The sequence below is a fragment of the Passer montanus genome, unplaced genomic scaffold (assembly GCF_014805655.1).
Source record: "Passer montanus isolate IOZ18808 unplaced genomic scaffold, ASM1480565v1 scaffold53, whole genome shotgun sequence".
NCBI classification, from domain to species: Eukaryota; Metazoa; Chordata; class Aves; order Passeriformes; family Passeridae; genus Passer; species Passer montanus.
In genome coordinates, this window is record NW_024370263.1 from 584,982 (window position 1) to 600,675 (window position 15,694).

General features: G+C 44.8%; 1 protein-coding gene across 2 annotated transcripts in view; it reads right to left on the reverse strand.

Annotated features, from left to right (window-relative positions):
* Positions 1-7,717, reverse strand: part of HIC2 (HIC ZBTB transcriptional repressor 2) — a 71,241-nt gene extending 63,524 nt beyond the window's left edge. For both annotated transcript variants that reach the window (XM_039724885.1, XM_039724884.1), the window contains exon 1: positions 7,399-7,717. The gene's annotated coding sequence lies outside the window, so the exon portion shown is untranslated. The remainder of the gene's footprint in view (positions 1-7,398) is intronic.
* Positions 7,718-15,694: the final 7,977 nt, after the last annotated feature.

A 15,694-nucleotide genomic window follows, 5' to 3' on the forward strand; every position in this document is an offset into this window, starting at 1 on the left:
ACTGTTGCTAAGGTCAGGGTCCCATTATGCAAACTTTTAAATATGATGAGCATTTATAAGATAAATACAAAAAACAAGCCAAGGACATCATATTCTCCATAATTTAAAGATGAAGAAAATTGAACTTGCTTAACTTCCTTCATGACCATAGCGTGGGAAGTTTAAATCAGGGATGGAAGCAGAGTTCCTTGGACCACAAGCTCACCCAGAAGAATTAAATGGGGGCAAATATTCAACCACTGCATCAATTAATAAAAGCAAATGCTTATAACCAAGATTTCTGGGTAAAACTTTTCAAGTCATAATTTACATTACTTTTACAAAACACTCAGCCAAACATCAGTTTGCTGACATCTGAAGAATTTCAAGACAACTCTCACTCTCATGCCAAAATTCCCTTTATTGAGCACTCCAGTACTATGGTTCTGGCTATGTACACTTCATAGCTGTGCACACAAATTTATAATTTTTAGTGGATTCCTTGCCATCTACAACTTTGGTAGGTATTTTCCCTGCCTAGAAGGACATCCATGTTTTTGTTTGAAGACTGGGCATAATCATGTCATTAATATCACATTATCAAAGAACACTTGAACTGCCTAGAAAAGAACAAAGAGCTTTTTTCAAGGACTTGAGGAGTTTGATGCAAAAAGTTCCACAAGAGGACTGTTCTGGATACTTTATAAGGGTAAACAGAAACCAGGAATAACAAAGCACCTCACCCTTCCTTGGATAGGGGAAACAACATTAAATAAAAACAGCACAATTTTAAGTCTCACTACACAGTGTCATAATTTCAAACCTTCTTTTGAAGGTCTTGTTTTAAAAAGACATTCTTCAATTGTATGTCTTTCCTAGTGAAGTTTTGAGGACAATTTGTCCTTCCACAGCAAAAGCCACTACTTCACTGCTCCATCCACTCTGGGCAGCCAACTAACCCTGTGCACCAGGAGCCTCTTGCAAGGGACAGAGAGGCTGTTTTTTCAGTGCACTTCAATAACCACTTCTTTCAGACTGCAGAAAGCAACTGAGATTTGAGGAGGAGCAGAAGGGCAGGAAAGCTGACTTCCCTCCAAATGAAAACTAGGTGTTAGAAACTAGTATCTGCTAGTTCCAAACTCAGAAAAGAGCAACAAAAATAGAAAATAATCCGTTCACTTTTACTCAAAAACACTTCCTTTTCTTTGCATTTAATTTGGAGCTGAATAAAAATCACAGAGTAAGTCATACAGGAAGGGACCTCAGGAGGTCATCAGAAAGTATTTTGATAAGAAAGTATTTTACAGATATTTTTATTTAACACTTCAAAATCTTCAGGTTTAACATTTCATTGAATTTTATGCTATATAAGAAGTTTCTTGAGTCACTTCTCAGAAACAATAACATAGTAAATTAATTTTGTTTCTTATTTGCATGTTGAATCATAGCCTGAATGTGTTAACCCTGTCCTTCTGCTTAACACGAAATTTACTTTAAAGTTATCTTAGTTGCACATCAACATGTTTTCATAGGTACAGACCAGCAGGATCCAGTCTTTCTGCTGGAGACAACCACCACATAGAAACAAGCAAGCTTTAAAACAAGGTTTCTTGTTGGCTGATTTCAATTCTCAGTTAAAACTGGCAATGCAAATTACTCTATTCTATTCTTTATTGAACAAGAGAAAAGATTTTCAAACTGTCAAACTGGCTGGTGGCATCTTGACAGCAGATGGAAATGCAGTAAGTGCATGGCAGTGTCTACTGCCACTACATGGCAGTGTCTTTATGTGACTCCTAGAAAACTGAATCCCCTCACTGAATGGCTCTTTATACAGCAGGAAATGAGCACACATTTAGGGGAAGGAATCTGCTGTACACCCCTGTCATCTTAAACGGGTCAGCAATGAATGGGACTAGCCCAGCATGAAGAGCAGTCAGGGTGTTTACCAGGAGGCCTCTCCCCACTCACTCCATCGTGTATCTCTTCTTACACTCGTGGCAAAGGACTGATGTGAAGACAATTTTATCTTGCACAGTGTTTGGTTCAGTGGGGGAAGGGAGTGGATAGGGCAAACTGATATATTATGGAAAGCCATCCCCTCTTCCTTTACCCAGGGGACTGAAGGACAGCAAATGCCTCAGGCCAGCACACTGACATGAAATGTTTCCTACCTCCCATCCAGAACCTGGGCGAGGACAACACTGGCACATTTTTCCATCCAGTATCTAAAGCTGGAACAACAAGAGGGGTTGTTCCTAACTCCTGCACTGATCTCTCAGAACACCTAGGAACAGAAGCAAGAAGTTTGCCCTGTTTTCAGGGATGCTTTTATTGGGAGGATACCCTAGTGACTGTTTTGAGCAGGAAACCAATCCCTGCATTTCTTTAAACTCTTCTTACTGCCAGTTGAAGACTCTGACCCTTCTTCTCCCAGCTTAGCTGTCAGTGCATGTCTTCTGACAGTTTCTGCAGGACAGCTCAGTTTGTCTTTTCTCCATTAGAGAGAGTAAGTGAAGGAAGCTTCCTACAATTGGTCCATTTCCAAACGCCCGCCTGAGGTTTCAGTTGAGAAGATCACTCTTTAGCCCCTTCAAATCCGCAGGGTGCACATCCGAAAATGAGATATAATACATATGTAATCCTGGATAAACTCCATTCCCCACCCCTTTCCATTAAGTAAAATCAGTAACTAGAATCCCTGTTTAGGATTTGTGATTACAAGGATCACAGTCCGCCCTACCCTGGTCAAACAATACGGGCTCTAGGAAAGCATGAGAGCCATCATTTCAATAAAGCAAAACCCTGTTGCTTCCACTCCAGAACAGCTGACTTGAAGTGCATGCTAGGCTGTGCTTATTAACAAAATGAGAAATCTGATACATAGAAAGAAAACACTATGTGAGGATTAATCCTGGATTGCAGTCTGTGGCCAGCACTGGGCCATCATCCAAACACAGATGAAAAAGAACAGAATTTCTCCCACCTGTCACTTACAGCAGGTACAGCTATTGCTGTGTTGTAGCCTCATCCTTTACAGCTATTGTAGCAACTCATTTTGTATCAGCTTAAAATTCAGGATTGACCTCACTGTTTCATTTCTTCCTTGTTTTGTGGGAGCCAGCACTGGAGGGTGAATTTTCTTTCCAGGAATTACAAACAAGCGTGAGTAACTTACAAGTTTGGACAGCTAGCACAATACACGTATGCTTCAAGGAAAGAAACCCAGCTTAAAACCAGCTGGAACCTGGAGATGCTAACTGAACAAGAAAATACAACTCTCAGGAACATCTTTTTAACATTGTCCTGCTGCTTTTGAGAGAAGTAAGCACGCTGTCACTGCTGATTGCAAGAGACCTGAACAAACCAATGCATTTTCTTTGCCAACGAGCTGCTGCTGCACAGCAGAGTGGAATCCCTATTGCAATGCATTGTCCCTGCTCCCCATCGTACAGCAAGACAAAAACCAATATAAGAAGGCCTAATGGCTTAGTCACTGGTGTTCAATACACACCAAACCAAAGAAGTCATCTTTATTTTTTTTTTTTAATATATTCTCCTGATTATGGTTGGGTTGACACTCTGTTGTTGCAATGCCACAGCTGAGCCCTGTTAATTTTTCTCCAAGCCCAGCAGGGAAGGCATGTCTGCTGATGCTGAAATGGGCCCTTCCCATTGAGCTTCGCCTGTCACAATGCAGCCAATATAATGGCTATGGCACAAATGGGATTCTGCTTTCTTCCACTCCAGCACCACATTTGCTGCAGCACTGAAATGTCACTTTGTGGCAATGTTCTTCCCTGTCAGTTGGCAGAAGCTGCAGTGTTGTTCATGCACTTCATCAGTCAGATTTGGGTAGGATATGGGAAACCTGTTTTTTTGTGGAGAAAACATGGCAACCTCTTCCTACCAATACCTCTGGCTGTCAAGCTGCGATATGTTCATCAGCCCGGATGACAGGGTTAAATGCTGCAGTCAGCACAAACACTTCTGATAGGGAGGCAAATGCACCTCGGTTTTCAAACATCATCCCATTTCCCTACATCTATCATCAAAGAAGGCAGCAGGAGCTCAAGGAATAGCCACATACTATTTTCTGCAAGGTCAAAGGAAGGCACAACGTACACTTTATGTTTGGCAGCTCTTAATTACTATGGGCTGCAAAGATGCTAGAAAACGACAACTCTCAGTGCAAGATCTGCTGTTCACAACTTCAAATTTCATGCTGTGATCACCAATTTTGGGCTGTGGCGGCTGTTTTAGAGTTTAAATCCATTACACAGCCAAACTGCTTAGCATTATGTTGTTTTCTAGTTATTTTAAACAACTAATCAAAATAAATTGGACATGTACCCTTCTGGAACAAGGCCTCTCACCTTCTCTTTCTCTCCTCTCTCCCCCCACCCCTTGTCACACATCGGCTTCTGCCAAACAATTCAGCACTGACACTACAGCTCATCACGTGATACCAAGTGCTTCAAGCATCTTGCAATACTTATTACTATCTACACATCCATAAGTCATTCCACCCAGAAACGTATGTGAATACTAACGTGAGCTATTTCCTTATGCATTAAAGATTTAGAGCTCTCCCAGATCCTTGGAAGAAGCTAGCACCCTCAAATACTGAAAAATCATCCCTTTTATGTGTGTGTCTCATCTGCATTTCACGTAGATTAGGAAGCATGACATAAGGAAAACCTGCCATATCCTCATACTCTCCCATTCCTCCTGCTTGAGCTCCTGCAGCCACACAAGTCTGTCGTGATGAAGCAATGGATTTTAGATGTCAAAGAACAAGGCACTTACACAGGGTGCCCTTACCCATGTCAGAATGGAAAGTAACAAATGTAAGAGGTTGCTTATTCTTAATGCTGATCTCCTCCAGAGCTAAAATGATATGTCAGTAGCAGGTGTCAAGTTTGAAGACCCCCCTCCCCTCCTCTTTTTTTTTTTTTTTTTAATAAATATAACAAAGGGCACACAGATTTGACCTAATGGGTCAACCATCAAAAGTTAAACTGATTTAAATAATTAGACCTAGAATGTCAGGCACCACTGCAAATAATTGCTCCTAATGCTTTTAGAATTAGATTGCTAATGAAAAGGCGCAAAAAGGAGGCCATTTGCAGTTGTGGAAATAAGTCAATTTTCTTTCCATATGTCATTTTCCTCATGTAGATTTGCTGTGAAATCTTAAGGAGTCATTTACAGCTTTCTCTCCAGAGCTGCTGTAGTATATACAATAGTTCTGAGTAATAAAAAATAGCAATAAGTCATCATGAAATATTAGTTGTTTATACACTGTATTTATCAAGAATAGCAAACATCTGCTCATAGTTCTGACATTTTCCAATGAAAGTGACTATTGCATATTGTTTTCCCCTTAATTTCTGGAAAAACATGGGAACTATTCAAATATAAACAGCATTCCGCAACAAATTTAAACCAGTTTTGGTCAAAGGACAGTTCATTAGCAGAATGTAATTCTGATGCTCTTAACTGGTTTCTGGCTGCTCTCTCAGATTTATTCTAACAGCTCAGTAATACCCTGAGTGATTTCGGTAACCGTCTGCTAAAGCACTGGGTTCCATATATAATTCACTAATTCTGTGTGAAGGTGCGTGTACTCCCGCCTCACTCGCAGATTCTAACGCCAAGTTACCCGTCTCTGGAAGCGCCCAGGCCACCCGAGTTCTCAAAGGTTGCGGATTTCGCAGCAGAAAGATTCGAGAGCCCAGAGCCCGTGTGTACATTGGCGTTCTGCGGGCCGGGCGCGGTGTCCGGCGGCCGCGGAGCCCCCGGGAGGAGCGCGGCTGGCGGCCCCGATAACGGGGGGCGCGCCGAGAGCCGCCCGCCGCCGCCGTGCCCACTTCCACCTGGGACCCGGCCAAGCAGAAGTCAATAATTGACTTCCCCGCGGCTCTCGCCCCGTACCAAGGGGGCCGGGCACGGGCTGGGCGCTGCGGGCACCGCGGGGCTCCGGGCCGCGCTCCGCGCCGGGGGCCGGCACGCAGCCTCCCCCGCCCCCACTCCCCCCGCCGGCTTTGCTCTGCTTTTAAATGCAACCAGAAAAAAAAAAACACAAAATGCCCGGCTCCCCCCGCCGCCGAGCTGGCACCGGCACCGGCGCGCCGGGAGATGCAGAGCCCGGCCCGGCTCCGCGGCGCCGTGCTCCCGGGACCGGGCAGCAACCAGCCCTCTCGGTTCCCTCAATTGCGATGTCGAGCGCCTCGGCAATAATATTGCCAGCCTGGACGTACAATTTCTTTTTTTTTTTTTTTTTTTTTTTTTTAACCGGGTGGACAGCTCTACGCTGGCTGGCGCGGCCGGGGAACGTGCATTTCCTGCGGGGCACAAAGCCGGCGGGCAGGGTCCGGGGAGCCCCTGGCCGCGGGAGGGTGCGCGATCCTGCTCCGTCCATTGCGTCCGAGATGGGGCCGTAACAAAAGCCAGAGACCCGCAGCGACGGGCAGAGCGAGCGGGGCCGGCGGGTCCTTCCCTCCGCGATCCCGAGCGGCCGAGGGGGGCGGCGGGGAAGGGGGGAGCCAGGGCAAAAGTTCACCGCGGTCCCGGTAGGGCAGGGGGTGCTCGGTGGGGCTGGGGCCGGCGCTGGGGCTGGGGGATGCCGGCCTGGCTCGTCGCCTCGCAGCCCGGCGGATGGACCGCGGGGGGCGGGAAGGAGGCGATGCAAGTCCCGGGAGCCCCTTTCCTGCCCTCTCCTCCACAATGCGGCCAGAGCCCCGGCACAAACACGCCCCCCCGGCACCCCGATCCCTCCTTTCGGGGGAAAAAATAAAATCAAATAAAATACAATACGGCTCACTTGAAGGGACGAGTGGCGATGGGGAGCGGGCGGCTGCTCCGGGGCTGCCTGCGCGCCCCGCCGCTCAGCCCCACGCCGGCCGGCCCGGCGGGCAGCAGCTGCGGCCCCCCGCCCCGAGCCCACTGCCGCCGGGGAAGGGGCAGCGCGCACCCGTGCGCACACACACAAATGGCACGGGAGGAGGGGAAAGTTTCCAGCCGCTTCAACCAAATAACCAACATTCGCAAGCTCCAGACAGGCACGGTGGCCAGCACACCGATGCACGCCCCGGCCCCCGAAGCAACGGGGCAGCGCGCCCGGAGAGCGAGGGGAGGGGGCCCGGGGCACGGAGAGAGGGGGGCAAGAGCCGAGAAACCATCTCGGGTTTTTTCAATGGAAGTACCGCCGGTGCCGGGCACTGCTGATGCAGGGCAGGGAACAAGGGGACACCCCCGCCAGCCCGGCGACTCTCCCGAGCGGACCCGTGCAGATGGGCAAATCACCGGGGCTGCGAATAAAGAGCGGGGAGCGGGGCTGGGCTGCACCGCGGAGCCCGGCAGCGCCCGACCGCCCCGCGGGACCCGCGCCCCCGCCCGCGCCCCGCGCCGCGTTACCTTCTTATTGCATCTGGAGCAGCAGCTTTTCTTCCCTTTCCCCTCTCCTCCTCTCCCTCTCCTGTCCTCTCGGTTTATACCAGCCTGTTCCTCATCTCACAGCCTTCCTCCCAGCGCCATCTTGCAAGCTTGTGACGTTGGGAGCCGCTCACCCCTGACCCACATTTGAATAGAAGCCAAAATGAAAAAAAGAAGAGGAGAGAGCGAGGGAGAGCGGAGAGAAAGAGGGGAAAGAAGAAGAAGAAAGAGCGGAACAAGGAGAGGCAGGGAAAGCAGCAGCTAAGCAAGTGCTGTGCCAGTGTGGAACAGCATCGGCTCTGCTCCCTTGCCAGCTAGTTTAGTAATAAGCAATTTCCTGCTTTTGCAATAAATGTTGCCGCGGCGGGGCTGGGAAAGGGACGGGGATCTGAGTAATTCCCACCGAGGGACCAGGGCTTCCCCCACCCCGAGCCGCCCCCTTCCCTGCCACCCACACCCCGAAACCCAGCCCGGAGCCTGACCACTGCCTCCCGGCAAGCCAAATACTGCTGCTCCCTCCCGGGTTTTGAGCAATGAAAAAGGCATTTATTAAGATTATTTCTCCCATCACTGATGAGCTCTTAAGTGTGTGTTAAGAGAAATTATATAGATTATAGCTTGTACGTGTGTTGGAATCTGAAATTAGTTTTACACACAAATTTTGGAAACATCACGCATAGCACTATTTGCACATTAGTTTTTTGTCACTCATATCTGTGTGTTAAGGACTGTCACTGCATTTTGCATTATTCAGGGCACAGATACAGACATGGCCTTTGCACCCACAGAATCTGAAGTTTTGGTTTGTGCATTTATTTTTTTTTAGTTATTTACTTATGGAAGTATATTGGAGGGAAGAGTTATTTGTGTTATGCGTCCCTAGTCCTGCAAAATTTCCATTCCTGCTTAACTTAAAGCACATCAGTGATCACACTGAGTAAGAAGGGCTACTCAGATGCTTACACTGAGTGTGCCCAGCCTGCAAACTCAACCTATTACTTTGTAAAACGTTAAGTTCACTTAACGTTTTATATCATAATCTTACTGACCATTGTCACAAAGTACAGCTGTGCAGAAATCTGAATTACCCCTTTGTAGCACTCTCTCCCATCCATAGCTAATTAATCTCTAATAACTGGAGAAATGCACATAAAGATTTTTATTGTCATCATGCACAGGAGTACTTCCACTATCCCATGTAAGAATCACTGTATTAGCTCCAAGTATGAGACGATATTTCCTCTCCTCCTGTGCCCTCACAGCCACCCAAATAAATAACCAAAATTCTCTGTAGCCTCAGCAAGGCGATTCATTAGTGCAGCTAAGCCTACGTTTAACACATGTCTAATAATTCCCTAATAGCCACCATGCCAGTGACTCTCTCAGCCACTTCCTGTGCAGATCCCTGCAGTCTGCATGCCCTTCAGCTGCATCCCAGCTGCAGCCTAAGCTCTCCATCCCTGATAATAAAGATATTTTCTAGTTGCTCATCCAGAGTTCAAAGTTTTTGCAGGACATGGTTTCTTCAGCTTTACCAAAGTGGCTTGAGGAGCAAATAAAGATAAGGCAAATCACAACAGCCGTATCAGAAGGGTCTGGACTGGTGGTTTGTTCACAGTGCACCCAATAAAGAGCAGAACACTAACAGTGGTGAGAACAGCAAACCTGACTGTCAGCACAAGACCCAGTGAAGTAGATAAGGATCAATTCAAGACTCTTCCCCCACCAGGAAAGTTAATTTGAGATCGGTGGTGCTGCTCTGAGCTGTATTTTAAAGCTAAGTGGCCTTGCAAATAGCCAGGGAGGTGTTTCACGCCATTTGTTTCATGCTGTGCCAGAGGAATTGGTAGGCAAATACACAGAAGTCCTTGCACTATCTAAACAGGGGCTACATGCATCATAGATATTTTTTCAGATAAGTTTAGACATTTGGGTTTAGAAAGAGCCACTTTTGTGAATCTTTGTGTGGCATTTCAAGACCTCAACAATGCCACCATCTGCCCTCATCTTCCTTCCTTCCGCTGAAGTTTTCCACCCCAGCACAATCTGTGTGCCCCTGCCAGTTCACAAACCAACATCTTTGTTCAAACCCGCTTTCATCAGACATTTGAACAAAGGTGCCAAGTTTTTCACAGGAATGGCTTGAGGCACAAGCATTTCAGCCTGTCTGCCAACTTTGCTAGGCAGGTGTTAACTTTTGAGAGTGAAGGGGAGAAAGAAGGTTGGGAAGATGGACAGAAACATCCTCAAATGTGACCACAAGGTTTAGTCTAAAAAGCTTTACTTGTATTTGAATCTTCTCTAGGTTTGGGAACTAACAGTTTGCAGCATCCCTCAGGAAAATGAGAGATAGACACATTTTCAGTAGAGAGGAGACTAAAAAAAAGATAGAAATTAGGTGTCTGGCACCTGGAAATGATATGGTATGATACAGCACTGCATTCAGCTTCATATATAGATGATAATTATAAGGTTGGAAAAGAACTAATGAGAAAGTTAGAGCTGGCACTGTCACTAGAACCAGGGACATCTGTGGAGAATCTGATGAGCCAAGTTGAAGTATGGCCACACCTACCTGGAAAACATCTACAGGCACGCAAGGCAGATACCATGATACCTGTAATGTCTCCAAGCAACCACAGCCAGGGAATTTGCCATCCAAACAGAGGGTACACCCTCAAGTTCTGAGAAATCACACCCACTGTGGGCACATCTGGCACTGGTAAAACGTGCCCCTGTGTGTGAAAGCAAACGGGTTGCTCAGGTGCAGGGAGCTGCATGCGCAGATGAAAGGCTGGATTAGAAGGGTGATGGTGGCACTCTGCTTGCACACACCGTGGCACAGTGGGCATGTTCTGGAGGGTGATTTGGGCTTGTGAATGTTTTGAAGAAAGAGGCTCTTCTTCTATTTCCAGCTGGACACTTGTCATTTAACTTTGTTTCCTAGTCTTGTTTGACTCTGAGGTTTTTAGCACTTTACTGAAAAGAGCATGGAGAGGATGGCAGCATGAATTAATGAATTGTGCTGGGTGAATTGTGCTCTGCAGACACAGTTGAAAGCTTCAGCTTCCTCCTTGGTGTGTTGATGAGTACATTGAATGCAACACATCCAAGTTAGCTATGAAAAACAGATTTTTGCCCTACAAATATACAAAGAATTTAGAACAGAATCCAAAGAACAAGCAGATTGCACACCATTCTTGTATCTTAGTCCTTAGTATCTATTCACAATAGCTCTGTAATGCTGTTTTCAAGCAGATAAGTTTAATTAATTGTATTTCCCCCCCCCCCCATATAAGTTATTGTTTGCAAAATACTTAGACTCAAGTCAGTGACTGAAACCCAGAGGAACTTCAGGGCTTTGGTTTAATTTCAGTTTTTAACAAACTGATGTGTTCAGAAGAAGCTCCAGCCCTTTGTAGCAGTGCTATAACAGCAAGTTTATACTCATCCTAGAACAGGAAGAAGACATGGGTAGAATTATTGTAGTGACAAGCGAGTGCTGTGGGTGAGGAGTGAAGTAATCTGAGCAAAGAAAATGCCATTGCAGAAAGTAAACAGAATAACGACCAAAGGGTGGCCATGTGCCCTCACGGCTCTTCAGTGCCACCTGCCTTCAGCCCCGGCGCTGTGGATGGCCAGTGCCATCTAGCAGGCGAACTGGTGTTTACAGTGGCGAGCGATGGGTAAAGCTGGGCAGGAAAGCTCACATGAAAAGCAAAAACTGCAATTCAAGGAACGAAGCAAAATATGCAGGGCAGGCAATGCCAGTTCAGGGCTTATGACTGAAAGAAAGGTCAAAGCAGTGGGTAACCAGCCTGCTCCTCAAGAATAGATAAGGTTTTACCTCTAAAAATAAATTAAGACAGGGTTTCCAAGCAGAGATTTGCACTCATTGTCTCTGCAGTGGGGTAGTCCTGGCAGCTCCACGAAAAATGCTGAGAGCCAGGATGTCGGTGTGGAACTGAAAGAGGCATCATGTAAGGCATTGCAACGACCCAGGAAACTGCTTGAATAGCATCAGAACAGCGGGGGATAGCTCATGAAATTAAGAAAGAAATAGAAATATTCCTCTACAGTAAGATGTGTCTGGAAGGTCTTGTCCAACAGACTCACATGGAGGAGATTCCAATTTTATGCTAAGATAGGTTTGGAAAATTCTCTCTTACCTGCGAGTGTGCTGTGATTGAGTGTACATCCTGTGATTGAGTGTACATCCTCCGTAAAGCTCCTTCACCATTCACTGGATTAGCTGGGCTCCCCACTCTGCTACTTCTGCTCTTTGACTGCAGTCAGTGGATGATGCACAGAGCATTACTTTATAACCTTTGTGTAATTATATTATCTTAATTTATCCTATCTGATCCTGGTTTTACTAATGCAGAACTTGATAGAACACAAATTTGAGAAGTAATTTTTCCACATCTAAAAATGGAAAGAAATATTTTTGGAAATTCATTTGTAATGAAGGAAAATCAGAAACAGTAAATGTAACCTAAATCCTTAGTATAAAAATTGCCACAAAGGACCCCACTTCAGAGCTAGTTTTATGCTGTGGCTGGTCACAGGTTCCCTCAGCTCTGCACCGTTTTGCCATGTATAAACAGGGAACAAGAAAAGAACTGGTGCTACTTTGAAGAGTGGACAAGGAAAAGATTAAAAATACTTTTGTACCCAAGATCTAAATGAAGTTTTGCCATAGCTTTTAAGAGAAACAGTGGATTTGAAGAAGAGAGTAAAATTAACATTGATTAGTTGGAATGAGGGGAAGACAATGGAAGTTATCACAATAAAAGTGAAAGCAAATCTAAAATATCTTAACATTTTCCAGTGAGGGAGACCAGTAATTTTCATCCCAGAACTCCGAAGGAACTAGTACCAGATTGATAGCAACCATTTGAAATAAATCTTTGAGTTGGAGGTTGTTCTTGCATGATTTGAAAATAGTAGCTATAATACTTTTGTTTTTAAAAGGATTAGAAAGCTTTCTAAGAAGCCACTGAGTTCATTGGTTTTGAGACCACCTCAGACTTTCAGGAGAGTTTTGAAGAAAAATATATTTAACATGTTTTATATATATGTGTGTGTGTGTGTGTGTGTGTGTGTGTGTGTGTGTGTGTGTGTGTGTAAAAGATGCCGAGAGAAGATAAAAAGGATAAAATGCAACCACAATGCTGATTTTGCTGAGTGTCCTGGACACTTTATCTTTGCAGAGATAACTGATTGTCTAAGCAAGGGGAAATGCAGTAGATGTAATCTATATGGATTTTAGTCAAGCATTTGATATGATGCCACATGGGAAGTTATTCATTAAGATGGAGAAGATGGGGATTAGTACAAGAGCAGTAAAATGTGTAAGAATCTGTACTGAAGGAGAGATGCCAATAGATTGCTATTGGGATAGAGATTTCTAGTAATTATAGATTGAACTTGTTTAATATTCACTCTAATGATCTGTTGTCATTTAAGATGGAGAATGGCAAAGAAATGTTCTGATGAAAGAGTCAAGAGGCACCATCATTAACAGCGTCAGAGTACTGTGGCTGAAGATGGTGAAAGTGATGGAAATGGGACACAGTTCCATGCAAAAACAAACATACATTTGGGATGCACTTCACAATTAACAATTGAAAATTAAGCATGTTCTTCAAGCTAATCTAATCCAGGGCTTCTTCTGGCACTGAAAAGAGGAAGATTCCCTGAGAGTGGAGGGTAATCCTGCCTCTTTTGAGTTCTTAATTTAGGATAAGAAGGACTGTTGTGTGCATATATCAGTTTTTCTATTAACTGTGCAGAACTTTATGCAGAAGGATAAAGAAAAGTAGATTCTCTTTAAGGAAGAAAACTGACTGTAGTATTTTTTAAAAAAAAGAAATCAAATCTCTGTATTAGTTTGTCAGTGGATGACTCTGAACCATCAGTGCATGAGGCAGTGAGAGAAGTGACAAATGTGATCCTAGACAAGATTCTTGCAGCACTGCTGGCCTGCACAGGGCACTGCTGGACCATGATGACTGCTGCAGGATCTCCTCACACGTGTTCACACAGGTGTCAGTCTGTCAGGATGCTCCATGTAATCATGAGACTTGAACTCCAACAAGAGGAGAGGACTTAAAACTATTCTTACAGACACTGACCCTGGCTGTGAGGCATGTACAACACCTTGCTGCTGGTGGCTGGGAGTTTCTGGGGTGCCAGGGTGTCTTCCAGTCTTATCTTTCTAATGCTACAGATAGGAAAACATTAACCATCAAGAACATGTGTATGGTTTTGACCAGCTTCTTCTTGGTCACATTTTTGTGCAGGTTTTGTTTTGGTTTTGGTTTTGGTTTTTTGGGGTTTTTTTGGTGTTTGTTTGTTTGTTTGTTTGTTTTGGTGCATGGTTTGGGGTTTTTTTGTTTGGTTTGGTTTGGGTTTTTTGTTTACATATAAGTACATATATGTGTGTATACACACATGCATCCATAAGTCTATATTTAAGTAAAGTTTTCCTTCTATCCTTTGTTGGGAAGCATAGAAACACAGAGGTATATTTTGTGTTTTATGTAATAACCCACAGAGCCAGCCAATACTTGTTGATATGCTGCATTTCTGAGTATTTCTGGTGATGACTTTCAGGTCATAAAAATCTCTTCTTGTCCTCACATTAGGTAAAAATAGTAAGAAAACCACCACCAAATTCAGCTGTACATAAAATTTTTTCCCTTTCTTCATGTGTATGTACTTAGAGAGGCAATGTGTATAGTATGCATAAGTAATTAATGTTGCACGCTGGAAGAATGAATTATTGTCAGATGGAGGTAAAGCATGCAGTATGGTCAAGTAAGCAGTTCCAATAATAGCTGTGCTTATAGAAGCAAAATGTAATAGAGGGCAAACTCTACAGGTTGCCAGAGTGGTGTCAGAGTGGAGCTGTGTTGCCAGTTGGTGACCAGGGGACAGCAGAAGGATTGGTTTTAGCTGAATGCTTTTAAGCTTATGTGTTACCACACATAATGAGATTGTTTCTCAAGCAGTGGCACTTAAGCAAAGGGCAGACATAATTTTAGCTTGATTTAGTTGGTGGAGGTCTAACTAAAAAGCACATTTTCTTCTCTCCTAGCCTGCCATTTTCTCAGTGAGTGAGAACATGTTCTAGATGAACATGAGCCTTGTCCTGTTGTTGCTGGGACAGCTGGATCAGGGTGACACATGTCTCCACCTGGGAATTTAGCTGAAAAAAAATGGAACTGTGGTAGAGCAACTGGGCAGTGCAAACTCCCCAAAAGCTGGCACTGCCCAGGGTAAAGTACAAACCCAGGGAGCACTCTGGTTTTGGACAGGTCACAGCAGTGTTTTTAATTAGTGTGGCAGAGAAGATAATCACAAGAACTACAAAAAGACTCTTTTCCATCCAAAGTGGACACCTGAATACTGGATATGTTGTATCCCAGCTGAAGGCTGCCCTTTAAATCCAACAGCCATGCAAATGCCACTCTTTATATTGTATAAGGGAAAGAAACCACAGAGCTCTTGAACAGATGCACAGAGACATTGGTGTGCATTAGCTGAGTGTCAGGGGCCTCACAATCAGTGCCACACACTCAGGCACACACAGAACATGCAGGCACACCCAGAACATGCAGGCACACACAGAACATGCAGGCACACGGCACAGGGCAGAGTCCCCAGAGGGTTTGCTCCCTCCCCTGCCCACTCTTCACAAACAGGCAGAGTTCAATTCCAGACTGCCCAGCGTACAAAGCTGATAAAGACTGGCATGGAAGAGCCCATGGGCAGATTGGCAGCCTCGGTAGTTACTGATATCAAAGGTCACTGAATGCTAAAAAATAAATATGTTACAGTGCCAGCAGGGCACTGGTGACCCAAGGTAAAAGGTTCTCTAGCACCAGAGATATATTTTCATGTTTGTTACCTATATAAACTGTATTTACTGTGATTTTTCAAGTGTTCATGAAAATATACAGGGGGGAACATGTTTTACTTAATGTTGGCAAGGGGATCTGCTTCAAAGGCCAGACCCTCTCACTCTAGTATACACTGTGCTGTTTTCATGGGTACACCTGAGCAGCAAAGCAAAGAAATTCACTGTTTATGACACTTCTGACTCAGGGTTCTGATACTTCTCATTCTTTTTACTCTTCAAAAGTGTAGTTGGATTTTTCTGTCCTAAAAGCACTTTTCTGTTTGAGTCTGACTTCACTGGTGCTGGGGTAAGTCTGAAATTACTGCACTGAACCCACTGGAATGGTATGGGTGAAAGGGAGAGAGACTCCAG